General features: G+C 40.2%; 1 protein-coding gene across 1 annotated transcript in view; it reads right to left on the reverse strand.

The window, feature by feature from the left end:
- Nucleotides 1-41, reverse strand: part of LOC143021901 (uncharacterized) — a 13,564-nt gene extending 13,523 nt beyond the window's left edge. The window contains exon 1 of the mRNA XM_076179726.1: nucleotides 1-41. This exon is cut by the window's left edge and continues 86 nt beyond it. The gene's annotated coding sequence lies outside the window, so the exon portion shown is untranslated.
- Nucleotides 42-19,190: the final 19,149 nt, after the last annotated feature.

Consider the following 19,190-nt stretch of genomic DNA (forward strand, 5'->3'; position numbering starts at 1 on the left):
TTGTGGTAGAGTATATTCCTCAGTTGCCATGTATTGTTTTCTTTTGTTTCATAGAATCACCGCATATTTCTGTTAAAGCTTCCTTAGAATACAAAATTAATATAGATTAATACTTCTGAGTATTTCCCCACGACATAACTTGTAGAACTTACACATTTTCAAAAGCAATTCTGGAGGGGAGACTTTGTTTCAGTTCGGTTCGTTGTTTTTCTTAAACGTTCATGCGATTCACTGACCTTTCTGAAGAGGGTTGCTGACCCAAGCAAGTCGACATAAACTAAAAGTAGAGGCTCCTCTTCCATTTCATTTAGAATAATTAAGGAGACCTTTACTGAATTTCGTCATCACGATTTCTGTAAGACGAATAATTTCAATTTCGCTATGTAATAGCGTCTATGAGCTAGGTTGGGATTATGCCGGAGTTCATCGACCATCGAAGGACGATATTTGGTTGTTTTTATTCAATCAAAGATGGCTTCAACTTATGTGGATTTGGGGGATTCCTGTAAGTTGAATGAAATCGTCTGGAGTCAAACAGAAGAAAATCCGTGGTATGATGCATTGTCCTCGTACATAGGGTGAGCAGGTGACCTGAAATTTACCCTCCGACCATCGAAAACTACTACCGTGAGCATAGAATAGGGGGTTCATCAACAATGCTCGACGGCATGAACACGCTTGGACTGGTGGGACAGGTAACGGTCACTGCTGGGAATCAGGGAGGAGTGGGGTTTTAACCTATAACTCAGCAAAAGTGGCACCTGTCCTGACTTGACAGTATGATTTAGGTTTGAATTCCCCGCCGATAGCGGTGATTCCGGGATTACGAATTACACTGGGGAACAATGTATTTGGTGAATTGACAAAAGTACATTTTCGCACCTAATTTGAGCATACTGAATTCAAATCTGAAATCAGATTCTTTCTAAATGCTACAGCTTTTTTGTAATACAAATAACTAATATTATACAATAATTTTCATTTTATCACGCCTATCATCATGCCCTGAAGTAATTTTGAATCATCCTTTTGCGTTATATATTGTAAAGCAGTTTTGTCACAAACATTTTGTTGCATATGAGAAAACAGTTGAATTACACAGGATTACAAATACTATATTCAAATAGATGCTAATTTATCAACGACCGTACATCAGGCTAGAGGACCTGTTCTTGATTTCAATTGGACAAAAGTTTGCGTTTGTAACTCTTTCTCTTGTAAGTCTTCTCTGGCTGATCTCTTCTAATCGTCCAGCAATAGTAAGTCATCATGTATCTATCCCAGTGACCTTGGTAGCGCTCTTCCACTGATATCAAATTCTGATGCGTTTCCCTTGTTCGCCACTCACAGCTCCCAGATTCTCTGGGAATCGGTCGAGGTGACTATTTAGGAAATGCAGCTTCACACTCATGTTGTATCCCAGATCACGATATGCTAAAAGCATATTAGTAATCAGATCCTCGTAGTTATGAGCTTTTACTGTTTCCCGAGAAGTTACGAACAACGGCAGAAAATGAGAGACGCCGCCTTTTCTTTTTCATTCATGGTGTTCACAAATCTAGAATCACTGAGAAGTCTTTGGATTTGGGGACTATCAAATACTTCTGCTTTTATTTTTTCTTATGACAAAGCAGGAAACACCGATACTATGTACTGAAAACAATCATTGTCAGTGCTCAACGCCTTGACATATTGCTCCATCAACCCCAGTTTGAGATGAAGTGGAGGGAAAATGATCTTCTCTCGACTTACGATTGGCTCATTAACAATGTTTGGTATTTCTGCTTCCAATGTTTCCTGAAATGGACATTCTTTTTTGTCCATTGTTTTCGACTGTCCCACATACAGATATAACATGGAAACTGTATATCCCTTCAGCTGGCCAAGGAGGAAGTTTACCATATTATGATTTACACATATGATCCAATTGTGCTCATGGTACTTAAGTAAATCTATGACCATCTATATGTCATCGTGAGTTTCTCGCAGATGGACAGTGACCGAGAGGAACTGCACCAAAGTCATTGCCATTATCCAAAAGGACACACTTGAGGGTACGTTTGGAGCTATTCAAAAACAGTCGCCACTCAGCAGGGCTGTAGGTACCAAGTCCCAACTCGGCAAACAGACCAGGAACATCGTGGCAGTATACAAATTGTTTGTCCTCAGAGAAATACTTAATAAATGTATTCTCCCTTGTTCGGTAATATGATACTCGTACCGACCTGTCATGCATATGTCTTTCACTTAACCTGGAGGCTAAAAGTTCTGCAATTTTTTTGGAGAGCGCCAAATCACGTATCAAGTCATTCAAATACTCTTGATTGAAACAGTGAGGAGCTAATGACTGTTCAGCATCTGATGATGAATCTGCAGACTCTGAATCCATTCATGGACGTCCATATCAGGTACATCATTTTCATCCTCGGAGGAAGCATATCCACTGAAAATCGGAACTATTAAAGACTCAGAATGAGGTACTGGCCGGATCGCCGAAGGAATTTTGGGGGTAGTCGATTTGTGCCAATTTTTCTTCCCAGTCCGTTTAGCATTTACCAGACAGAAATAACAGTCCGATACATGATCCTTTGGCTCTCGCTACACCATAGGGATTCCAAAAGGAAAACCATTTCTCTTTCCTTTCGTCCACTCACGAAGATGTTCCACACAACTATGGCAAACATCATGTGGGGCCCACTTCTTGATCGCCAAGAGGAACATCAAAATGTGCCATACAAGTGCGGATTACAAAGTTAGATATATGGCGCCTTTGACGAACTAGCATGTAACAGTCACACATGTAGCAGGTGTCTGGATCATTAACGCAATTTCCTCTTCACGAAGCCATCACTCTAACATGAGACCTGAAAAAAAAGAAACGATAATGTCAATATTTTGCACAATATTACTTATCACTATTTTACTACCATGTACTGTGAAGTATTTGCTATCTACAAGCATCCTCTCTGTCCGTCCGGGGGGGGGGTCAGTTTTCGGGGAAACAAAAAATAGAAATTACAGAATAACTATAGCACGTAGGTAAAAATTGATTTTATATTTGAAATCAGCATGAAAAAATGACTTAAAACTGAAATATAAATTTAGGTCACTAGAAAATGTGATTAAAATTGTTCCCCTGTGTTATCATTCTGTAATCATTTACGATATTGCACGACTGGACCTATTTATCTTTGCACATTTAAAGGTACGGTTACACTAGTTAACGGATGAGTTGGATTCTGAGCATAGGGATGGATTTCGTCCAACGTTGGAGGATTTAGGTTGGAATCCAAGCCTAGGGACGCCCAACGCAATATCGTTGTAGTCCACATCTCGGAAGAGATCCGAAGGAAAGAAATTGAAGATATATGTTAATAGTATTTATATTTACATATTAAAAATATATATACAACTTATTCAGTAATAAGAGATGAATTATTCAATATTAGAAAATTATCTTGAAATAGAAAATAAAGGTGTCGCCTAACCAAGTGCAGCCTGAGGTCAACCGCGTGACCGGCGTTCCTCCGGGGCGCTCCCCGCACATGTCCATCAAACATGTGACCTGCCCAAATACATAAAAAACGTGACCTGTCCACATGACCTGACCTAGCCTAACCTAACTTATCTGTGTCATTCTTAGATGATGAACGAAGTGTGTATTACTAGAATAAATGTATGGAAATATATGACATGTTTATTTTTATCTTTCTTCCTTTAGTATGAATGTAATTAGAAATCCAATTATCTATCTAAGTCATTCCTAGGATATGTACAAATTATGTGTTTATCGCTAAAATAGATGTATGGAAATGGTAGATCTCACGCTATAGTACCAACGGGAGGTAGACCTCACGCTATAGTATTAACGGGAGGTAGACCTCACGCTAAGTGGCACCGGTTATTTTTTCTTACGCGTGAAAACTCTTCTCACCATTTGCTTCATATCTACATTTTTCGCCGTGATGGAGTGGAATGCTAAAGTTATACATGCTCTAATAGAGAAGGTACGACCTTGTTATTTAATAGTGTCTGCATTTTATTTGTATTCGTTAGGGTGCACTCACAAAGTCTCTAACATGAAAAACTGGACCAAACATCGGAGATCTAGTGTGATGCTGCCCCCTGCACTATTGCTCCCTAATACACCATTCGGTGCTTCCTTTCAACCAGTTTCTCATGTGTGGACGCGCCATGTTGGAATCCCTTGAATCACCGTTGAGAGAAACGACACACAGCGGTGTCGTCTGCTCATTAGGAGCTTTGTGTCTACAACAATTGACGTGGTCCCTGACCGTATATAAAACAGAATTATGACTATTGAATAACATTTCAACATTAGGATTATATACAATATACGTGGAATAACTATGTCCCCCTGCTCTTACTTTATCCGGGTATCGTTCTTTGCCTTTCCTTTCTTCTTCCCCATCTCTCTAACCTCATTTTTTCTCTCTCTCCTTCCCTCTCTATTTTACTCCGTTTGATTTCTCTTTCCTCTCATTCTTTCAGTTGAACATTACAATCCTATTCTAGGATGGTGTCCGAAAATAAAGTTAAGGCATACATCACGTCTGGTGCATTAATAACCTATAAAAATAAATGAATAGATAATAATAAAGAAAACACCTCTGGAGCGCTTGGCCTCGGCGCAGTTAGAGATGTCACCTGCAAGTGTATACCCGAGCTTACTTGTGTTTAATGCATGGAGCGGCCTTCACAAGCATGGAAAGTTATACAGACCAAGAGTAAATTCTAGTCTTATGAAGGACGCTTACGATATAGTTTGATTTACCTAAGACCTGAACCACCTGAACTACTGAAACATACGACATACAAACATATGACATATGGAACATACTAGCTCCAAAACCTACAAGCTAAAGTTAGTTGGTTACCTCTAAAACTGTAAAAAAAAAAAAAAAAAAAAATGCTGCTAAACATTAAACCTTAAGTACAAACATGAATTTTTCCTAAAGAAACAAATCATCTCTAAATTATCTGAACCTCTAACGGTCTCTGTACCAACTCACCCTTTAGCTTGTGTGTCTTCTTGTTTGCGTTGTGGTTCCGTACATGACGCAACGTCGTGTGATTCCGTGATTGCATCAAGCAACAAGACGACATCTACCTCGACTTTAGAAAAGAATTGTTTAATCCTTTGGATATGTGAATGCGGAGTGAACAGGCAAGTTATAGTTGCGAGAGGATGAGGGAACTGGTTGTTTTTGAAAAATGAATGAAGAAAGCAAGATCTGAACTGCGATCTCACCGTATGGTACACGTCGCCAAGACGTTAGAAGCTGATACATGCGCAGACGACTGTAGTTTAGTTCACCCTATAGATAAACATAAAAGTAACTTTTACTCCAAGATCAATCCAAATCTAAATCATCCATGTAGCCCCCTTTAGATAACAATTCCCAAGGTGATTCATATTCAAAAAACAATTATCACACATCTAAACCCACACGTCACCACCCCCTCCCTTTTTGTACGTGCTGTACCTTAGTGGCCACACTGTTGCCAAGTGTTGGAAGTGTTAGGTACGGCTAAACCGGTTAGTCTCGTTTCCAAGCAAACCCTAGTTAGTGACCCGTCTTTGGTCCCTTCCTTAGGCGAATCTCCCGAATCTAATGGTAATTCCTTATCTATTTCCCCTTCTAAAGCTTGTGTTATTTCAGAAGGTTGTGTGAAGGAGACTCTAAGAAACTCGGAGTCTACAGTTTATAGAGGAGTTGTACAGGTAGTGACGAATGGTGACGACTCTGATTGTTCATACTCTCAGTTTTGATGGTCTGATGAAGATGGGACCTTCCCATCATCCTGTGCGGATTAAGAGATACCGGTACTTCCTTTTTTTCTTCTTCTTCTTCTTCTTCTTTTTTTTTGTGGGTGAGAACAAACCATGGTTGCTCTAGTATCTCAGGGTACGTTTTCATTAAGGGTGTAACCGGAAAAATTACCGTACCCTTGTATCGTATCAAGTGGAGTGTGCTTGTTTCAAGGGACTGGCACAAGTGGGAGTAGTTGAAAGCCTCCCAGAAAAGGGTGTAACATTCATCCTAGGACAAGGGTTCTCAGCCTTACTTGGCCCATTCACCTCTTTCACCATTTGTCTGAATGTCATTCCCCCCTCCTTTCCAAGATTGCCTGTTTCAAAAAGTGCATTCTAAATAAATATGCAAATATTACTAAAAACCCTTTTATTTTTTCCAAATTAGTATATATTTTTCCCATATTAGTATAATTCCAGCCCAGGTGACAGGCCAGATAGGCCAAAACCTATAATTGCTTTCCTCACCGCGTAAACTGACTGTGGTCACAAATCACCCCCAGAAAACCCAAAATTCCCCCCTGGGATTGAATTTCACCCCTAATGAGAACCCCTGTCCTAGGAAATGACTTAGTGTCAGGAGAAAAAAGTACTACCCCATTTTTATCTGAAGTTTCTGTGTGTGAGAAGATAGCCCAGGTCCCTGGCCACAGTGAAAATTTTCCCATGAGTATTGTCACTCGATCAGTAAGACACTTTAGGGATACTTCCGAGGAGGAGGAAAAGGAGGAGAATTGTGTGTCACCCGAATCTTTGTAAAATCCATCTATTGTTAGGCTGTCTGAGGATTTAGCTCTTATAGATTTTGAGGTTGCCTTAGGTGAGACATTTGTGGGTTCATTATTAGATGACCCACCTGTATCTGTGCCGTTAAAAGAATTCGATTTAGTCGATTCTGCGTCAGATTCACCTGTTGTTGGGTCATTTGAGGACTCAGCTCCTATAGACTGAGGTTGCCTTAGGTGAGATATTTGTGGGTTCATTATTAGATGACCCACATGTATCTGTGCCGTTAAGAGGATTCGATTTAGTCGATTCTTCGTCAAATTCACCTGTTGTTGGGCCGTCTGAGGACTCAGCTCCTACAGACTTCGAGGTTGCCTTAGGTGAGACATTTGTGGGTTCATTATTAGATGACTCAGTTGAGCAGTAGGTGTCAGTTGAGCAGTAAGCGTCACTCAGGTTAGGTCAAACTGGGGTAGCTGTTTCAAACAGTGGGATGGCGAGTGGTTGTATCTCGGTGATCAGTGTTGAAGAGATACAATATCTACGTGGTAGAACTGTAGCCGTAGAGTAGAATGTTGAGGGCTTAGAAAGAGGAGAATCGAGTTCTTCGTTCGAAGGCCTAAAACATGGACGAAAAACCATGTGTGGAATTTGGGTGGAAAACGGTGAGATGGTAAAAAGCCCTCACCAGGCTCGCTTGAATGCAGAAATTCTTTTCAAGGTCTCGCGGGACTACAAGAAGAAACGACGAAGATGCAAAAGAAGAGAGGCAGGGCAATCGCTACATCCCTGCCCATAGGTAAGATTTTGGTTGTAGGGGATAGCCAGGTTAGATACTTTGATAGAGCCTTTTGCGATAAAGATAGGAAGCAAAGGACCCAGGTGCGTTTCCCCGGGGCGGGGATAGGTGATGTTAGAGACAGGATAGAAGAATGTATAGCTGGGGAAGGTGTGAAACCCATAGCTTACTTGAGTGCTGGGGGGAACAACATAAGCAGGTTAGGGGGTGAGGAATTATCTGCGCGGTTCCGGGATGTACTAGATAAGATTAGGAATAAGGGAGGGGTTTCTGTTTCAACTCAATACGGAAGAATAGTAATACTCCCAAATGGATGACAGACAGACTGAAATATGAGATCGGAATGAAAAGAGGACTTTATACAAGAATAAAAATAAAAAAAACTGAAAAACACGCTTATATCCAAATAGAACGATATGGTAAGACTGGTTAAAAAACACGCGCACAGCGAAATGTAACTATGAAATTAAGGTTGCCAGACAAGCTAGACCCAACCCAAAGGGCCTCTTTCATCTCTACAGAACAAAAAATAAGGAAAGGATAGGCCCAATTATAAACGACGAAATGTCATGATAGAATCGGAGGAAAAAACGAGTGAGGTGTTTAACAAATATTATCTCTCGGTGTTTACTAAGGAGAGGTTAGATAAGGTACCTGACTGCGATCCGATTTTCACTAGGAATGAAGAAATTAGACTAATATCAGCATTAGTAAGGTAGAAGTAGTCAAACAAATTGAGACTTAAAGCTACAAAATCCCCAGGTCCAGACGAAAATTTTCCGAGTGCTTAAAGAATGTAAATTTGAAATCTGCGACCAGTTAACAGAAATATTTAATAAGCCGGTAGACACTGGTTTTGTTGCCTATTGCTTGGAGGGCAGGCAAACGTTGTTACTGTTTTCATAAAGGGAGATAAATCATTTATATGCAACTGCAGGCCAATCAGTTTGACATCAGTTATAGGTAAAATGTTTGAATCAGTAATAGTTAACAGACTCAGGGATCACATCGAGAAACCTAATTTAATTCGTGACTCACAGCATGGTTTCTCTAAGGGTAAGTAATGTGGGAGGTACGTAGATGTAAGAATAAAGATCATTGGACTAAACAAATCATAACGTCAATGCGAACTGACCTAGTGATGAAATTGAGGATTCCAGAGGGAAGTCCTCTGGTGTACCTAAGACAAAGACGTTGTAGAAGAATTAGTGAAGAAAATCAAGAAAATGTCTCAACCGTTTAAATACCCCTCTACTTTATATATATATATATGTATATATATATATATATATATTTATATATATATATATATATATATATACATATAATATATATATATACATACATATATATACATATATATACATATATATACATATACATATATACATATATATATATATATATATATATATATATATATATAGATATATACACACTCAGTGGAACTTGACTAAGTCGGATGATCTGAGGCATGGGGCCTACAGATGAAAATAAAGTAATGAAAATTGAGTGACTAACCTACATAAAGACTGTGATGAAAAAGTTGAAAGTGAAAGGGGACCATAGAAGGAAACGATAAACGAAGTAGTAAACGGATACACCACAACCACAACCACGCAGTGTACGCAACCACAAGAACGCACTGCACGCAACCACAAGAACGCACCCACCCGCATCGTGATTACGAGGGACTACAAACAACCGTGAACGAGAGGGGTCTAAAGTTCAAGCCACCAGAGACCTCCCTACACTCACGAATAGAAGAGAGATACGACGATTCCTAGGAATGGTGGGTTACTATAGAAAATTCTGTCCAATTATTTCTGATATTGCAGAACTTAACCTAACCCACACTACCTAACCTAAAGCTAGCCTACCTAATCCACGTAACCAAATATAGATGTAAAAAATATACATACTGCTGTGCGACAGCCATAACTGGACAGCCATGACACCGTTGGGGTTGCTGGAATTATTTTTCCTCCTTCCCTCTATATCAATTTCCGCAAGAAACGTTACTAAGGAAAGCTGTTGTATTTGTCGTACTATAGATGCAAAAAATATATATATACAAAATGCTGTACGAAGGGGCGAGACGAAACTTCACAAATACCCAAGAAGGGGAAACAGCTACAGATTACTTGATTAGGGCTGAAAAGGCGGTGACGTCCTTCAAAAATGTTAGAGAAGTAATCAGTGATAGTCTATTTGTGGTAATAGTATTAATTCGTCCCAGGGGTCGTGGGAGAATATACTCAACCACCGCCTTGACACAAGTGGGGCGCAGCCGCAGACCGTGCAAGTGTCAACCTTGGAGGTAGCTGCTTGACTCAAGGTGTGCATAACTCAAAGATTCAAGTCAGGCAGCCAAACCGATTTACCTCTCCGAGCCAAGAGAAGCCACCCCTCCCGGCGGGGCGTGTTGCTGGTCCCAGAACCTCAGTGTAACCAAAGCACTGTGACATCACTCAGCTTGCAGGACTCCCGTCCCCAGGCCTTGCAGGGATGCCACACAGAGCAAAAAAGTGAGTTAGGGACCCATACCGGGATCGGATGGCCATTGACTCAGGGAGTTCATCTGCTATTTCGGTGGTCTCTATTTTCCTCCATCCCCATCTACCCAGTGGTTTAGTCGCCCACAACCTGATCATGTGTCAGTTAGTACTGGACTATTTAATACAAACAGAAGGACAGCTGTCTTACATGACACCTATGTCACCAGATGAAAAAATAAATGAATAAATAGATAGATAAATAAATAAATAAACAGATAAATAAATCGCCTGCATTTATTAGAACTATATATGAATAATATTCTTAGTCTCAAAGTGTCATCGATATTGTTTTAGTTTTGATATATGGATACCTAATGTTTAAGAAAATTGATAGCAAAATCTAGACTGAAGAATCAAAATTAGAAAAATATATTCTACTGAACATAAAGGTTTCTTTCACGTAAAAAAAAAAAAATTGCCAATAGGCTGGCAAAAACCACGTAAGGGCAACCATACTAAGAGAGCTGAACGAGGTATTTGTTCTACAGATTTTTGGTTAATGCCAGACGATTTCATTTGGTTTAGAGAATGTATCAAAAGGGTTAAGGGGCCGATAGGTTTCCATATTTTGATTGAATTGTTTCGCTGTTGTCAGAATATTGTACATGATGAGAACAGGCTCGAGGCCCAAGGCACAAATATTTCTAGAATTTTCTTTTTATAGTTGATTACTAGCCTAGAATTTCTTTTCGATTGAATAGAATCATCCGGTGGTAGATAGTATAAGGTGTTCGAATAGTTCATCACAATCCAGTATTTCATTGAATAATATATTCTTAGTACAAACTTGTTTTTATATGATAAATAAGATTTTGATGTTTTGAATCCTAAGCCGTCATCATGCACTAGCTGAATGAAATTTCAAAAGTATAAAAGTTGTATATCATTACCACATGTTATAACAATCTTTGTTTTCATGTAGTTCGTATGAAAACTCAGGCATGATGGAGTTGAATATAAAAGTATTCGAGCCCACTTGGGTCAGGCAACCCAAAAAAGGATTGCACAAGATTTATATTCCCAGAATAGCTCTACAAAGCGTAAGGGAATCGGATTGCAATAATTTGTATTCTGTGTGGACGAACATACGAGTTCCGAGCTCCTATTGGGATGGTCCACCATATAAGGAACCAACAACTTGCATGTGGTGGTCTTGCGAGGCGAACGTCGGAGAAAACCATCTCTCCGCGCTCATTTTCAAAACGTATATTGGGGTGTTTCACCATATAAGGGACAACCTATGGATATCTTAAACTTGCATGATGGACGTCAGCGAGAGTCATCTCCCCGCTATGCGCCATCAGAACCCATCTTTGGATAATATCTAAATTTCTCTTTCGTATAAATTTCTGCTCTTTTTTCACATTAAGGGAACTTACAACTGGCTGCTGCTACCCTCCTCCTTTCCTTACTACCCACTACTAGAAAAACAAAAGCTTGCTAAAACAATACAGAAAAAAGACCTGACATTTCATCCCAAAAAGATTTATGGGATAGCCCTTGGCCCGATGCTAACTTGTATTCGGGTTCAGACTTCTATTTGATCAAACTTTAGGCAACAGTTATTCCAACTTTATTACAATTCATACAGAATTCATCTTCTTCGAAATTGTACCATAATTTTGTTAGGTCTATGCACTGGAACAGAGAAACTGATTTTGTGGAAAGACAGTTATCATGGTGACGTATACTACAATTCTTAAACAACGTAAGCACACACACAAACACACACATGCCCACGCACGGCATAACGGTAAAGCTGCACCGTTCTCAACTGCCAATTCAGCAACCCGAGTTCGAATTCCGCCTAGGGGTGAAAAAATTCCAGCATCGCAGCACTTTGAGCCGGCACTCTAACTCTGGTGGGCAAAAAGCTTGGTGTGCGTGTGTACAAGGTCACAGTGTTACCCATAGGTCGAGATATACAGGTACATGAGCTCTAAGATCTCATCTGGGAGAATAATAGTTGTTGATCACGAGCCCAACACGTGATCCAAGACCATGGTGAATCACACATCCTATATCTCTCTCCCTGTTTCTCTCACACACACACACACTGAGACACACACACACACACATACACACATACGGTTGGCACGGTTGGTAGAGTCCCCGACTGTCACTACGGCGGTCCGGGTTCGATTCCTGCCCAGGGCTGAAATAATTTCAGTATCGCTGCGCTTCGAGTCGTTACTCCAACTCTCGTGGGCGGGGAGTTGGGTGTGTGTGTGCGTGTAAGGTCACAGCATTACCCATAGATCGGTCATACGAGCTCTGAGCTCTCTTCCGGGAGGGAAATAGCTGTCGATCACGAGTTGAGCACGTGATCCAAAGACCAAGGTGAATACACACACACACACAAACCTACACGCACATACACACACACGTGCACTCTATCTCTATCTCTCTCTCTCTCTATCTCTCTCTCTCTCTCTCTCACACACACACACACACACACACACATACGCACACACAGAAACATACAAACATATACACAATCCTAAATCATTTAGAAATAAATAAATTAATATAAGGATACATAGGTTAAAAAAGATAGATAAATAGATAAAGGAATAAATAAACAAATTAATAAATAAATAGATAAATGAATAAGCGCATAAACAAATAAATAAACAAGTAAATAAATAATAGATAAATGAATGAATAAATAAGAAAATAAGTATATGAATAAATGAATAATTAACAAACAAACAGACAAAGAGATAAAAAAATATGTAAGTAAATAGAAAAATAAATAGATAAAATAAATAGAAAAATAAATAAGTAGAAAAATAGATGAATAAATTAGCAAATAGAAAATAAATAAATAAGCAAACAAAAAATAAATATGTACTGAAGATAGATGAATAAGTAAATAAATATATATATATACATAAATAGATACGAACCTTTCTCCCAGCTATCTACTCATTCAGCAGCCCTTGAAAAATACATCAAGGTCAGTTTCCAGCCCTTGTAAAGTTGAGGGATATCAGCCATTGAAAATTTTACATTAACAATAATTGCAAAGAACCTTAACTTTTCTATACCTTGTCAATTCAAATGTGAGTATGATGTTTTGAATGCAAGTTTTGTCATCATACATACATACAAATATACATACATACATATACCAAGGGCTTTTTCCCCCTTACAAGGGAGGTAGCCAAAGTCAAAATGCTTAATTCCACTCCCATCCATTTCATCCCCACACACTCCACTCCCATTCACCATCCCTCCCTCCCTCCCTCCCTCTTCTCTTGGCTCCTCCTGGATGATGGGTCATCCCTACATCTCGCTCACTGCCCTGGGTACAGAAACAATGCAGCAAGACACAGTACATCCACAGCAAGCCCGCTTCATTTAATCGGCGACCCTCCCTCTCCGTCCCCTCATGCAGAAAAAGAGAAGACGGGTAGAAATCCCTCCTGGCTGCGTCAAAATATCATTGACACATAACCATTCCCTAAACCCCATCCCCCACCCACTCCCTTTCATGCATCACAGTATCATCCATACACAACCATTTTCCACTCACCCCTCTCTTCTGTCTTCTCCCTTCCTTCCTTAACAGATATCCCCACATTACTAACCATTGCGATATGTCACATGCCTGACACGTGATCCACATGCATACAAGAAGGAGCCGGCAGACACTGACCTCTTGGAATACTTCCAATCTTGCTGACGTCCACATTTTCAAATCACCTGATTCAAACATATAACCCCCTCCCTTTACAAATTAGTATCTCCTACTAGCGACGTGATTCATTATCATATATTTTTTGCAATTGTTATAATTTTTCATGCTAAGCCCCGCCGTTTCAACCTTAACCCGTGGTACGTGGACGCACCTCAAAGAAGTCGGGGAGGCAATGTATCCATATACCACTACTAACCATTACGATATGTCATATGCCTGACACGCGTACCACATGCATACAAGAAGGTGCCGACAGACACTGGCCTTTTGCAATATTTCCAATCTTGCTGACCTCCACATTTCCAAATCGTAAACAGCTGACTCAAGCATACAACGCACATCACGCCACCACCCCAACGGAAAGTTACCAAAACAAGTACATAGTGTCGCCAGACAGATCATTAACCATTTACTAATACCTATCAAACTACATTATTATAAATGTAAACCATACACCATGTCAAGACATATTCACTAATACTAAATAAATCCATTGCAATGCAACTAACATACAAATAGTATTGTATAAATCCCAATCCTATGATATAAGTGTTAACCTACACCAGATATGCAAAGATAGGTATATTCACATATACATGCGGCGACTGCGTCGCCACACACGGAGAACTTTCCCCTAGAGGGAGTACCTGGGGACTCTCCTTAAGGGGACTACATGCTGTAAATACCTCTTCACTACAATAAATCAAGAAAGTCCGAAGAGAATTTACATTCCCCTCTTTCTCAACACCCCTTTTACCCCACCCATCCATTTCATCCTCAGTCGCCCCCTCATGTTCATTTCCTCTATCTCTGCCTTCAACACTTCTTTCACAAATATTTCTTCACTCATTCTTCTCATGTGTCCAAAACATCCCAATACTCTTTTATCAACCCTATCTCCCAACTCCCTTTTCTACCCCCGCTCTCCTTCTCCCCTCCTCATTTCTCACCCTATCCAGCCCAATCTCTATTATATTTCTCAGATATTTCATCTCTCTTCCTCTATTATGTTCCTTGTTTCTGACTCATACAGTTCTATCGGCACAATCACTCCTTCATACAATCTCCTCTTAGCATCCATTTCCAAATGTCTATTTTTCATTACACAGTCGCAGTATAATAAAGTATCATCATTTCTTTATGAGTAAAGATTTCCTTTCACACAGACAAAATTATGTGTGGCTCTGCTCTGTAAGGGCGCCCCATATCGATCCTAAAGTATCAGCTGCATACTGCTGAGCAGATTTTCACCTCACAGTGATATGCAGCTAATACCCCAGACGGAGTCATCATACTATAAGAGAAAATATAATTTACTTTCTTAAGAAAAAGAATATAAATATAAAAATATTGTTTACAAAAATTAGTTTTGTTTTCAAATATAATAACAAAAAACGAATAAACAAATAAACTAATAAAAATAAACGAATAAAGATAAATTAATAAACAAATAAATTGATAAATGAAAGTTTAACAAGTAAATGAATAAGTTGTTATATGAATAATGTAATAGGGTGGCCCATGAAACAGTAAGTATAAATAAATTAGTAATTGTACAACACTACAAAGACAATACGTGCGCTCACGTTGGACACGAGACCAAGATTAACTGACGCCAAGCTTACTTACCGCGGGAAAACATACACAATTCATCTTGGTTCTCCTACAAAAAGGCGCAAATAGATATACAATGACAATAATAAAATAAATATACAATAATAAATATACAATACTACAAGTACGTATGTATGATATACAAGGAATGTTTAATACTACCATTACATTGCTCGGCCACCACCACTCGGTGACCGCACCGAGCAAACAAGAAAAACAAATTAACCAAGCAAGACAAAATGCACAACAGACTCCACACACACTACAGTGCAATGATAATATGTGGAAAAATGTGTATATCAACACACTCTATACATAAAAATAATACACATACATAGTTACTTAATACAAGGAATATACAAATGTACATACACAACAATACAGCATACAGAGATACACAAGAACTACATACAAACATATAAAGAAATATATGAACTAGCGCCAGTTAAACAAGAGAAAAAAAAACAGCAATTGCCGGACGTCCCGGACATGATACATAATAACCAAACAACAGTTACACATTATACCTAAGAAATGCACAAATAAAGTTTAAGAAGACAAACGACCCCATGACCGGAGATTATGATTATGAGGGATAGATACACAAGGCATAGTTTGTACAGGGGGTCTTGGGGGAGGCCGGGTAAATGCAGGGATAGACACTCTTGTAACCTTAAGCTTATCCACGTGTAACACTTCGCTCAATCCCCGTAAAGGATCAAAGAGCCTGAACTTATTAGGATATAACTGTTCAGTCACCAAAAAGGGACCTGCAAATCTACAATTGAGCTTAGACAGGCGGTCAGGCATGTTTTTATACACATGATCACCAATGCTGATGTTAACAGGCTTAGCCCATAGATGCTGGTTTTTCAAGATCTTGGCTTTGGAGACATGAAGTTGATCTCTCACAAAACTATAAATAGAATGCAAAGTGTGATTTTGAAGTTGGCCATAGTCCTCAACATTGTAGAGGGGACGAGTAGGACTATCAAGCACACCATAAGGGAGTCGTTTTTCCACTCTATAGATAATATAGTGAGGCGTCTTGCCCTTAGGGACATTAATGGTGCTATTGATACAAGCACTGACATGGAGAAGCCTATTCTCTCAAGATTCATGAAGGCTACTAGCAACGTGCCTAAGTACATCTAAAATCTACCTATTCGTCCTCTCCACAAGAGCATTGGACGCAGGATGGGAAGCAGTCACGAATGTTTGCGTGATGCCGTAACGCTCACAAATGCTCGCTAAAACTTAATTCATAAATTCCGACCCATTGTCACTAAGGAGCACTGAAGGAGTAGCGTATGGACAAAAAAACATGAGAAACTAAAGCAGACTTACTATGTGAGAGAGCCAATATTACAAAACGACTAAAGTGGTCCACACACACGAGGACATAAACAGAACCTTGAGAACTACGAGGCAGTTGTAAAAGGTCTATAGCCATAGACTGAAAAGGGCGAGAAGGGGTTGGGTACTCTAAGATAGGAGCAGTGTGCGTAGAACCTTCGTTCTGGGCACAAGAACTACACTGGGCTACATGAGAGGTAATGTCTAGTCGCATTTTTAGCCAATAGTACTTCTTACGTGCCATAGCCAGAGTTTTGTCACGACCTGGGTGACCAGCCTGAGGGGCATCATGAGCAAGTGACAAAACAACAGAAACTAGGGAGTCAGGGATCACTAGTTGTGCCACATCCTGCTCAGGCACTTCCACATTACGAATGAGAACCTTATCCTGCAAGGAAAATTGGGACAGGGGAACAGGAAAATTTGGTAAGGTGGTATCATCACCAGACTCCAAAGCATAAATAACAGCAGAGCAAAGGGGTCTTCACGCTGAGCTTTGGCCAGATACTTCAGAGAGAAATTGTCAATTACTGCAGCAGCAACAACAGGGATATTACGTGAAAGAGCATCAGCAACATTGTTTGTACGCCCTGGAATATACTTTAGGGTTGAGTTAAATTCCTCAATCGTGAGAAACCATTTGGCTAGGCGGCCGGAAAGTTTTCTTCCCTAGAAAAGCTGAGTGACAGCAGGATATCCAAAAATTATATCACGAAAATGCTTTAAAGTCCACACCACTGCCAAGGCCTCCAAATAAGTAACAGAATAACGAGATTCAGGATTGTTAAGAATGCGACTAGTATATGCAAGAACATAAGGTCTACATCCGTCTACTTGCTGCATAAGTACAGCTCCAATACCTGTACCAGAAGCATCTGTACAAATAGTAAAGGGAAGGCTATAGTCTGGGAATGCCAACACAGGAGCTTCAGTGAGTGCAAGTGTCCTTCTTGAGGAGACATGTTAATGGGGAAGTAATTGAAGCAAAATTCATAATAAACGCACGATAGTACCCTGCCAGACCAAGGAAGGAATGTACATGCTCAACTGACTTAGGTGTAGGGGAGTCCCTAACCCCTTTGACCTTATCGTCAGTAGTGTCAATACCATGTTTGTCAATAACATGACCTAGGAATTGGATGCTAGACTTAAGAACGGAACACTTGGGTAAATTGAGTTTCAATCCAGCATCAGCGAACCGTTGCAAGACCATGGACAATTTAGTGAAGTGGCTCTCAACATCCTTGGAAACTAGGATTAAATCATCCAGGTAAACAAAAAGTCCCATTAGACCATGAAAAATTGAGTTAATCAAGCGCTGGCAAGTCAAGGGAGCATTCCGCAACCCTGTGGGGCAACGAAGCCATTCATAATGTCCATTAGGAGTAGAGAAGGTCATGACCTTACGGGACTTCTCTTCCAGGGGTATCTGCCAAAAATCCGCCTTCAAGTCTGAGGTGGTGAACACCGTATTACCAGTGCCAATGGACTGAAGAAGGTCACTTAATACAGGCAAAGGGTAATGGTCAGGAATAATGACCTCGTTAACTCGCCTATAATCAATAACAGGACGGACGATAAGATCCATCCATTTTAGGCATCAGGAGGAGTGGTAAGTTCCATTCCGAGTGAGCTTCTTGTACAATGCCTTCACGTAACATGTCGACAACAAAGGACTGTGCAACAAGCCGACGAGAGTGAGGCAACCTGTAAGAGGGAACGTAAACAGGACGAGCACCTGGTTGAGGAGCAATTCTATGAACCACACGATCCGTAAGTCCTAATGGATCACCAGGCAAAGCCAAAGCCTGACGGTAGGTCACTATGAGTTCAGTGAGACGAGGCGTCTCATAAGGAAAATCAATCTCACCTACAAACGTTGCAAATTTGGAGGTCAAGAGAGCCGTATCACTCACTTTTGGAGACTGTAGCACAGAAGCTGCAATGATAGGAGGTGAATCCTGGAAAGCATCAACGTCAACTATTTCAAAGGAGCCTAAGTGAGCCAGGAAAGTGATAGAAGCACCCGTGAAGTTGGTTACCATAGCTGTGGTAACATGATCCTCGCGAATAGTGGAGAGAGTCTCTTCCAAAGCAAGGCGACGAACGTGAACAGAGTCAGGCTAAGATAAAACGTCAGACCCAACTGGAGCACCTGAAATGCGCAACGGAATTCGAACCGCACTTGAAGGTCCAATACAATGCATCTCCTACAACAACAGCAGCACAAGAAAGAACAGGAGAGTTAAAGCGAGGAGGTCCCTTCGAAGGCAACTGAGCGGCGTGATCATGCACAGGAGGAGAGTCACAAATGGAAACTGGCCTATCTGTTGCAGAAATAACAAAATCACAGAAAGTTACTACACGGCGAATAGGAGATCTATCAATGCCATGTGCTGTGAGAGCATCGATGCCCAAGAGGCAATCACACATAAGTGCAAGACAACAACAAAAGTGATATGGAAAACTGTAGCGTGTGAGGAAAACCTTAAGGGAATGCGAACAGACCCAAGAATAGGCAAGGGGGCACCTTGTACAGAATGCAAAATATTACAAAAAGGAGATAAAGGGAGATTGTACAAATCCTGGAGAGCAAAA

The sequence above is a fragment of the Oratosquilla oratoria genome, chromosome 43, assembly GCF_046742065.1.
Source record: "Oratosquilla oratoria isolate Oo_2021 chromosome 43, ASM4674206v1, whole genome shotgun sequence".
Taxonomy (NCBI): domain Eukaryota; kingdom Metazoa; phylum Arthropoda; class Malacostraca; order Stomatopoda; family Squillidae; genus Oratosquilla; species Oratosquilla oratoria.